General features: G+C 42.9%; 1 protein-coding gene and 1 long non-coding RNA gene across 2 annotated transcripts in view; one reads left to right on the forward strand and one right to left on the reverse strand.

Annotated features, from left to right (window-relative positions):
* Window positions 1-10,012, reverse strand: part of rftn2 (raftlin family member 2) — a 54,656-nt gene that overhangs the window by 17,138 nt on the left and 27,506 nt on the right.
* Window positions 7,915-10,012, forward strand: part of LOC116689886 (uncharacterized) — a 24,758-nt gene continuing 22,660 nt past the window's right edge. The window contains exons 1-2 of the long non-coding RNA XR_004332118.1: window positions 7,915-7,925; window positions 8,707-8,712. This is a non-coding gene — a long non-coding RNA (uncharacterized LOC116689886). The remainder of the gene's footprint in view (window positions 7,926-8,706; window positions 8,713-10,012) is intronic.

The raw sequence follows: 10,012 nt of genomic DNA on the forward strand, positions 1-10,012 counted from the left end.
TCAGCCTCCCTGGTAAAGTCTACTCCAAGGTCCTGGAGAGGAGGGTTCGGCCGATAGTTGGACCTCGGATTGAAGAGGAACAGTGCGGATTCCGTCCTGGTCGTGGAACAATGGATCAGATCTTCACTCTCTAAGGATCTTGGAGGGGGCCTGGGAGTATGCCCAACCAGTCTACATGTGTTTTGTGGAGAGGTGTGAGTGCATGACATCATGGTCCTCTGGGAGCCCCCCCAGTATTTGCAGCGTGGACGCCTGTGAATTCAGCGTAACCCTCCAGCTTTGGCGATGATCCACGTTGACATCAGGCCCAGTGTGTGTTTTTTTTTTTGTCTTTAAGAAAAAGAAAGTGTCCTAAAAGTCTTAGTCCACCAGCTGCCAACATGTACATGGACGTGTTAAATTTAAACTAAAGTGTATGGAGTTCGTGGGGTTTATTAAACCCACAGGAATGCCAGTTAAACTGGAGCTGTGTTTGCCGGCCCGGGCTTAGTGGTTTCAGGAGTGTTATGGTGGTCTTGAGCTCAGTAGGAGGCAGCCAGACAAACCATTCAGAGGGCAGTGATCTCCGCTGTGTTGGCTGGTCTCTCCATATCGGGGGTGTTTGTCCGGGAGAATGTGGGGGGTTGGAGGAGAGAAATGCTCTAACGCACTCAACTTGAAAATGCGTTAAATGGACTGTGTGTGTTTTTTTGTGTGTGTGTGGGTGTGTATGCTTTTCAGGTGGCACATAGCCAAGCCCCTGTGTGAACAGCCAATCTTGTGTGGACAAAGGAAAGTATGGTGACGGTAACAGGGGTGTTTCAGCAGGGTTTCAAGAAAACAAGAAAGACTCCAACCCAGCAACCGCCCCTGGAGCGCTGCTGCTTGCATCGCTTTACCCTAACGGGGGGAAATGGACAAACAGGGAAATCGAAGACGAGATGGATAATTTAGATGACCATTTTTTGTCAAACTTGGGATCTTTTTGTGTTTTTTTAAAGCCGTGGGGGGTGTATCTTCCTTAAGCCGGCTAAAATCTCCAAAGTTGGGGGAAGTAGATCTTCAATCTGTATCAAAAACAAACACAGTGATAGACGGCATGAATGGATCCACGCCCAAAATACGATTTTGTAGGTAAAAAATGCTTTCAAATGGAAATATAGGGCTGTGGTAGCATTTTTAAGTGAGATATATGTAGGAAAATTACACAATAAAAAAAGCATCAAATGTGAACCACTCAGGGTCAAAATTGCACCAGCAACATGCTGGTAAAAGAGCAAGGGGGGGAGCCCGGATAGCACAGTTGGTGAGCGGGGCCAATATATATAGGGGTTTCTCTCGACCAGGGGCCCGCCTCAACCGAACCTGCGGGCCCTTATGCTTGCGTCATTCCCTTTCCCTCTCTCACCTTTTTCATGTATTCACGTTTGTCCTGTCACTAAAGGCAAAATGCCACCATAAAATAATCTTAATAAAACAAAAAAAAAAAAAAAGAATGCTAGTGGGCTGGTAGATTTGGTCTCATCTACCAGCCACATATCCCAACACAACTTGGTTCCAAACATTAAGAGCTGTTGGATAAAATGTGAGAACAATCCATGCTGCTGGCCTAAGGTACTTCTGAACCCTGTACAACGATACATAGGAAAATAAGGTAAGTGGCGAATCTTCTTCTGGGAAATATTAAATGGAGCATTTCATACTAATTTACCACTACCAGTTACTACGAGCCTGACCGACATCAGACTACATCTCCGTTTTTGTTTATTCATCTAATTTCTGAATATTCAGAAAGGTCGGTGCGATGCTTGAGGTCTGCAACAGGCTGGAAATTCATTCATTTTGCTAGCGATGATCGAGAGAGTAAGGGAAATGAAAAAGAATCAATGTGTGCAACTTTGTAGAATCAATTACACAACATATCACAGCAGCATGAAGATTACGCTCTCACTAATTCGTGTGGATCTCCTTTAAATCCTTCTGAAAAGTGACTTTTATCCAAGAGCCTTTCCGATGACGTTATGTGATCTTGAACATTGAGTCATAAAACAAAAAAAACTATAGTTCTACCAAAATGTTGCGAGGTTGCATACACCAAATTTTCATGGTTCTTTTTAAAAACCTGAGTTTTTTTACTTATATGTTTATTGTTTGTGAAGCCCTGGTAACGTGGAGTTTGGAAAAAGTGCTGTTACAATAAAGATTATTAGAGTATATTTATTGTGTGCGTCAGTTAGAGCCCACACCTCGTTAATGGACAGCAAACACACATCACTGGGGGAGGAAGCACTAAAAAATATGCAGACAAGAGCGTACCAGTGTATATCTCCAGGTAATTATACGTATATGGTGGTGATCTATATATATAATATATATAGTAATAATATATATATAATAAGATATTATATATATATTGTGTATATATATACGTATATGGTGTGTGTGTATATTAACTCCTTTACATAAGAGCGTGGTGAAGGGGTGTTTCCATCAACATGCCTGGGTGTTGTGGTTTGTATTTAATGGCCGTCCCAGCTGGTACTCTGAGGCATATTAAAAAAACATCAGACAAGCAGCAGGAGCAGCAGGAGCATTTTTAGTTTGTAGACACATTTCAGTTGCAGACGCAATGAGTAAAGAGAGTTGGTGGTGACATGTCAGTTTCAACCCGTAGGTCTGTTATGTGACCGTTTAAGTGGAAAGATGTCTGAAAAATGGTTCCATGTGTGTATCACTGATAAAATAGGATATCACTCTGTCTATGATGGGACTAAAATACAAGATGTGTGACTGTGGGTGGTGTGGTGTGTGGTGTGTGTGGGTGTGTGTTGTGTGGTGTGTGTGTGTGTGTGTGTGTGTGTGGTGTGTGTCGTGTGTGTGTCGTGTGTGTGAGTGGTGTGTGTGTGGTGTGTGTGTGTGTGTGTGTGTGTGTGTGTGTGTGGTGGTGTGTGTGTGTGTGTGGTGTGTGTGTGTGTCTCAGTAGCATGGTTGGCCATGTGAAGGATACATTAACAAAAAACAACACGGTCTTGTTTGTTTTGTTAAAGGGAGTGTGTCATTTTTTTCCCCAGAATTAAATGTATTTGCAATCATTTTAGAGCAATAATGACCCGCATTTGCTGGGACGCGTTCTTAAATTGAAGATTTGTGCATTCCTTTTTTCATATACCGTATAACAAATCTGATAAATACCTTTGTGTTTTGGGTGAGAAGGAGGAGGAGTGTAAAAAACTAGACAGCGACATTAGGAGCTCAAGCAAAAGGGCAATTAATACATCTGCCACTATGCTTTATGTCTATCTGATTTTGTTAAGAATCCAAAGTGGACTGTGAACTAAAGTAAACGCTTAAATCTGCTGTTTATAGGCTGCCAGAGAGTAGAGAAAACAGACATTAAAATAACAGTATAATATGTCGTATATTGACAAATTTATACTGGTGGTTATTCATAGACATATTATTAGTATGCAGCAAGCTAATTCTAAAAGCAGACTAGGTAAAAAAGTGCTGGGGCTGTAACTAAGGAGTTCTTGTGTCATGTGAGTAAATTGCCTGATTTCTCAAATTATTGGATTTCTTTTGTCAATAAATTGTTTCCATCACATTTTCGCGGAGTCCAAAGTTATGTCCTTCCAGAGTAGGTAATTTTTTCACGACAAACGGAAAAGCTCCCATTGTTAGAAGGTGAAATCTTTGGCATTTTGATTGAAAAATCTCTAATATCAGAAATAATTTGAACATTAAAAAACATAAAAGAACCATCTGAAGGATGCCTCTATGCACAGTTTGGTTTGTTTTGGAGTGAAGTATTAGCATTTTGAACCTTTTAATGGACATTACCAAATAGTGTATTTTGAACCAGCTAGAAACGCGTCTCTGACTTGTTTCCTACTGATCATGGTTTCTGTCCGTGCCAGGTGCCGTCCAGTCGTGCAGTAGTGGCATTCACTTTCCGAGTTGACTCAGGCCCCTGCAGCCATACTATCACACAAGGTACATCACTGGCCGAACGCACCCTCATCCTGGTTGTGGGCCGGGAAACCCAGCTCGCTACCTTCAGCTGCTCTACCGAGCCATCCTCGCTGTCCCAGACACCAGGAAACAAAACCCTAACCTCTATTAGAAACCTAAAGCTAAAAGACAAGTCCTTATTTTAATCACTTATACCTCTGAAACAAACGCCTATCTTTGTAGGCTTCCTTCTTTGTTAATCACTCGTATAGTGTGGACGTGAGGAAAAGACACATAATTATAAACTTATTAATCAGCAGAAGATGAACATCAGTCAGGGTTGGAATGACGTTTGGGGCATATAATACTGCATCACCACAAAAAAGGACAGGGATTAACTGATGACTAAAATCCTAAAAAATATATATATATATATAATAGTATATATATCTATATATATTATATAATATATAATTATATATATATATATATATATGGATATTTCACAAAATTAAGGCCTTTTAAAGCTCTAAAAGACATCCAGTACTGGATACATTCCTCTTTCAGGACTCTAAGATGCTTAAAAAATAGGAAATACTGACTACTTACACTTTGTATGAAAAGTAAAATATTTTTGAATGGATTTGCCGGGAGCCAGGGGCATATTAAACTGGATCATCTGCATAGAAATTAACTTTAAAGTACCTACTAGGACAAATAATGTTGCAAGTATAATGGTAAATGGTAGTGGACCAAGATTGACCCCTGTGGAACCAACAAAAATGATGATAATAGTCTGAGTTCTTCCTTCCAAGATAGACATGGGTCATCTGGACCTTAACTGTAGTTAAAGCTTGTACTGCGTAACTTTTAATATAATGAACGTCCGTTACATTCACAGCCGTTGCAGATGGTTGCTACAAAGATAATTGGAGGACTAATAGTGGGACCCAGCGGTCCACACAACTCTCACACTGTTTCTCAGAATGACTATGTTCAGAAGATTGTGTCGTCCGGTGACTTTCACACGCAGAAAACTCGAGTGAAGATAATGACCTTTTCAAGAGTCCATCATGTTTTTAAATTCTCCGTGTCCTCCCTTGGCTACTAGCAACTGCGTGGAGGGGGGGAGGGGGTGCTGTGCGCGATTACAGAAGGCTTGTACATGTGGATGCTGCAACGGTTTGTTCTCATGGGGCGACAGAGACTACGCACTATAGCTTAAGCAATCTTAAGAATCAAATGCCCTTTCAATAGATGACTTTACAGCATTGCCTTCCCACTGCGCCACACATGTTCACCTCCGTACCGTCTAGAAAACGATGAATGATGACAATGAAGTCAGCTGCATATTTAATGCAGAGCTCTGGTAGGAGGTCAGAACTGGCGTGCCTGAGGAGACTATGTTGTGGTTGACTTTATGTTACCCTAATTTATTGGCTAGAAATCCACCCGACAACAGGGCTCCCCCAGCAGCCAATGGAGTTGAAGTATCTCTGACGTTTTGATTGTTGGGATACTGTAAATGTCATGATCGTTTTTATTTATAGATGGCAGTAGAGGTGAATTAATAATGTTAATTATGTGTTAAAAAAAAGAACATTAGGAAATTCCTTGCAGTATGCATGCAGTAATGGAAAGTGTCAACACACTGGTACTCAAGAACTGTACTCAAGTGTATTTATTTGTGAGGTATTTTACTTTCAATTTATGCTAATTTAACTTTTGCTCCACCACATCTCAGAAGGAAATGTTGTACTCACAGATTACGATGTATGAAAAACAAAACATATAATTTAAGAAAAAGTATGGTCCCGTGTATTGATTAAACTATCCAACAATATAGAAAGTAGTTCAAATGGTCACCTCCACCAGCTGAGACCATTAACTTATGCTAAAAGTATTTTAATATATCCAATAATATGATATTTATATATATTGTCTGAAAGGGAGAATTCTGCCCAACAAATTCTTGTACTTTTGCTTGAGTGAAATCTTGAGTTTAAGAAGTATTTCTCCTTCAACTTACTGTCATGTGTAAAAATGTGGTATGTTGTCATACGAAAGAAGAAATTCTCAACAGGAATTGATTCAAAGTACTTGCTAGTTTATAATCCCGTAACTTTTAGGTCCAAAATACTTTCTGATCTGCTACTACACTATGACCCCCCAGACCTCTCAGGTCATCTGGGACAGGTCTACTCTACACTGACCCCCCCAGAACCTCTCAGGTCATTGGGACAGGTCTGCTATACACTATGACCCCCAAGACTCTCAGGTCATCTGGGACAGGTGCTACTACAATATGACCCCCCAAGACCTCTCAGGTCATCTGGGACAGGTCTGCTACTACACTATGACCCCCCCCTAGACCTCTCAGGTCATCTGGGACAGGTCTACTATACACTATGGGACCCCCCCAGAACCTCTGGGTCCTGGGACAGGTCTGCTACACACTATGACCCCCCAGACCATCTGGGACAGGTCTACTTTCTGTCACCCGAGTCAGAATAACAGGGTGAAGCCCGCTTTTCAGTTTCTTGCTCCTCATTCTGGAATAACTCCCAGAACCTGCAGATCCGTGGCTACTTCAGTTCTTAAATCAAGGCTGAAGACCTTTCTTTTTGATGCTGCCTTTCTTAAATTAATGCTATCTCTTTAAATTCTTATGCTGCACTGTAACTTTTATTCTTGTGTTTTATGTGTCCTAATGTTTCTATTTGTTTTTAACTTCATCATGTGTTTATTGGTGTTTTTAATGCTTATGATTTTTAACTGTTTGCTATCTTGTGTTTATCTGTTATGATTTTGTGTAAAGCACTTTGAATTGCCCTTTGGCGAATGTGCTGTACAAATGAAGCTGCCTTGCCTTGGCTATGAACTGTCATCTCTTCAACTGCTGTTTACCCTCTGAGTAATACGTGACAGTAGGTGTTAGCCGCTCTGCTGAGCCTTTAAATGATTGATGTGTTGGCGTCTGCAGCTCTGTGGACAATTACAACGTGAACTAAGAACCCTCCAGCTGGACGCTCGTCCAGAAAATACCACCGACCTGTCCATGTCCAACACAGTTACCGCTCAACATGTTCTCACTGGCGGTGTACGGTTGTTTTCCTCTTCTCTGTGTGGTGTCTTCAGCAAAGGCTGGCGTCCATGTGTTACAGCGTGCCGCTGTTGAAGGTGGAGGAGTGGCGTTACCCGGAGAGTCGCTGACGGGCGACACGGTCAGAGCGCTCATCGACAGGGTCGGTGATATTACTGGAACTCAGTCGGCCCGCAAGGATTTAAATACATGAGGAGCTTAATGTTAATGGTTCTCTAGTCCGTGGTTCAAGACGGGGGGGGGATCCACAGATTAAAAGAGGGTTACAGATGATTGATTTAAGCATTAACCCTGTGTTGCCTTCCCTCAAAATGAAAATCACACATTGTTGACGCTTTATATGAATACTGAATACTTTAACATTTGCCAGGATAAATGGATGTTTACATATTTAAAGCCTATAATATGTTAAATACGGGATATCCTTCTCTTTTTTTAGGACTCTAAGATGCTTGAAATAAGTGAAATATAAATACTTTCACTTTTCGGAATTCTAAATGTAAAGATATTGGATATTTTCATCTTTTCCACTTTATAGAAAACCCCTTAAATAAATGAAGTGTACATCTTGAACACAAACCTTTTCAGGCCACTAAAATACTTAAAATAAGTGGAATAGGGATATTTTTAACTTTGTTAGCCACTAAAATCCCAACCTAATTTAAATATGGAAACTTTTTACGTATTGAACCTCTATAACTTTAAAATAATGGAAATAGAGGATATTTTCATTTTATCAAGACTAACGGTGCTTCAAAATAAGCAAAATGCTAAAAAACGTTCACCCTTTCAGGCCTCTAAAAATCCTTAAAATTAAAACTGTTGGTGTTTAAGAACATCAGCGTATAAGCTATTAAGTAGTTGATAGTTTCAGTTGTGTCTGACTCTGTCTGTGTGTCTGACTCTGTTTGTGTGTCTGACTCGTGTGTCTGACTACTGTTTGGTGTCTGACTTGTTGTGTGTCGACTTCTGTTGTGTGTGCTGATCGTTTGTGTGGTGTTGGTGTCTGACTCTGTTTGTGTGTTTGACTCTGTTTGTGTGTCTGACTCTGTTGTGTGTCTGACTCTGTTTGTGTTGATATGTTTGTGTGTCTGACTCTGTTGTGTGTCTGACTCTGTTTGTGTGTCTGACTCGGTTTGTGGTGTCTGGCAGGGTGAACAGCAGTGCCGGGGGGGCGTTCGATTCGTTGCCTCGGGTCCTCCAGCAGGTGAGCGGGATCACCAAGGCGAGTACACAGTCCCAAGAGAGGCTGCGCGTCGCCTCCACGCAGCCTCCGCGTACTCCGCTGAGACAGAGAGATGGAGGAAAACAAATACAGTCCGGTGAGGACTCACATTTATACTCCTTATAATACTAAAGTGACAAGCACCTCACATATTATTATATTCATCAGGTAAGGTTGGCTACATGAAAAACAAAGGTATAAAATAAAAAGTGGTATGAAACAAAATCAGATTCAGTACAGACAGTAAAGTACACAAATGTATTCTTCCGGATCCCCTCCTCCAGACTTGGTTGTGGCTTCTTCCACTCCTGGGCCCCAGGCTGTGCTCCTCTGGACTCCCTGGCTGTCAGTACCACCAGGGGGCGTCTCCATGCGCGTCACAGGAAGGGTCAGGTGGTCAGCTCCCTGGAGCTGATTGGTGGAGCTGACTGCCGCCTACTACCGCAAGGATAGGGTCGTTGGTGAGCTCTTCGTCTATGGGCACACCAAAGGTTGGTCTCGCATCGCCAGACCTTCCTCCACAGCGCTGCAGAGGGAGGGTCTAAACTAGTCCACACAGGATGGGATAAAAAACCTGCTCTGGTTTATTGGCATTCTTAAACCAATCACAACGTCATGGTGGCGCTAAGCGTGGGTTTTTCCCTCTGAGATGTAGGGAAGGTAGAAGGATAAAGAGCATAAAATGGAAAATACTCAAGTAAAGTACCTTTTAAAGTGGTACTTAACTGCGATTTGATGCTATGTGCATGAAAGGGAATCCAGATGTCAATGTGTATTTAGGTATTTCTTTTTTTGATGTTTTATTTTTATCCATCCATCTTCATCCTCTTATCCGGTATCGGTCTCGGGGGCAGCAGCTCCAGTAGGGGCCCCCAAACTTCCTTTTCCCGAGCCACATCAACCCGCTCCGATGGGGATCCCGAGGCGTTCCCAGGCCAGGTTGGAGATATAATCTCTCCACTAGTCCTGGGTCTTCCCCGAGCCTCCTCCAGGCGGACGGCTGGACCCCCTCACTAGGGAGGCGCCCAGGGGCCATCCTTACCAGATGGCCCGAACCACCTCAACTGGCTCCTTCGACGTGAAGGAGCAGGGCTCTACTCCGAGTCCTCTCGGATGACTGAGCTTCTCACCCCTATCTCTAAGGAGACGCAGCCCCCCTCTGAGGAAACCCATTTCAGCCGCTTGTACCTGGATCTGGTTCTTCGGCCTGACGCAGCTCATGACCATAAGTGAGGGTAGGACGAAAATGACCGGTAGATTGAGACCTTTGCCTTCTGGCTCGGTCTTTTTCAGCACTTGCGATCCGATTCTCGACCAATCTCCAGGCTCCCATGGTCCCTCACTCGCAAACAAAGACCCCAGGTATTAACCTCCCACTTGGGTAAGGACTCACATCCCTACCTGAAGAACGACTCCATCGGGTTACTGCTGAGAACCATGGCCTCAGATTAGAGGTGCTGATCCTCATCCCAGCTGCTTCACGCTCTGACCAGTGAGTGCTGAAGGTCACAGACCGATGATGTCATGAGGACCACATCATCTGCAAAAAGAGCAAGAGCTACAACGGAGCCCTGGCGGAGGCCAACCTCAGAACAATGGAACGAGTCCGACTTACTCCGAGAACCAGGACACAGCTCTCACTTCATCTCACGTCATACAGAGATTGATGGCACTGAGAAGGACCCCCTACCCATACTCCCGCAGCACCTCCCACAGTTTCTCCCGGGGGACCGGTCATACGCCTTCTCCAGAAT

The sequence above is a fragment of the Etheostoma spectabile genome, chromosome 5 (genome assembly GCF_008692095.1).
Source record: "Etheostoma spectabile isolate EspeVRDwgs_2016 chromosome 5, UIUC_Espe_1.0, whole genome shotgun sequence".
Classification (NCBI taxonomy): Eukaryota; Metazoa; Chordata; class Actinopteri; order Perciformes; family Percidae; genus Etheostoma; species Etheostoma spectabile.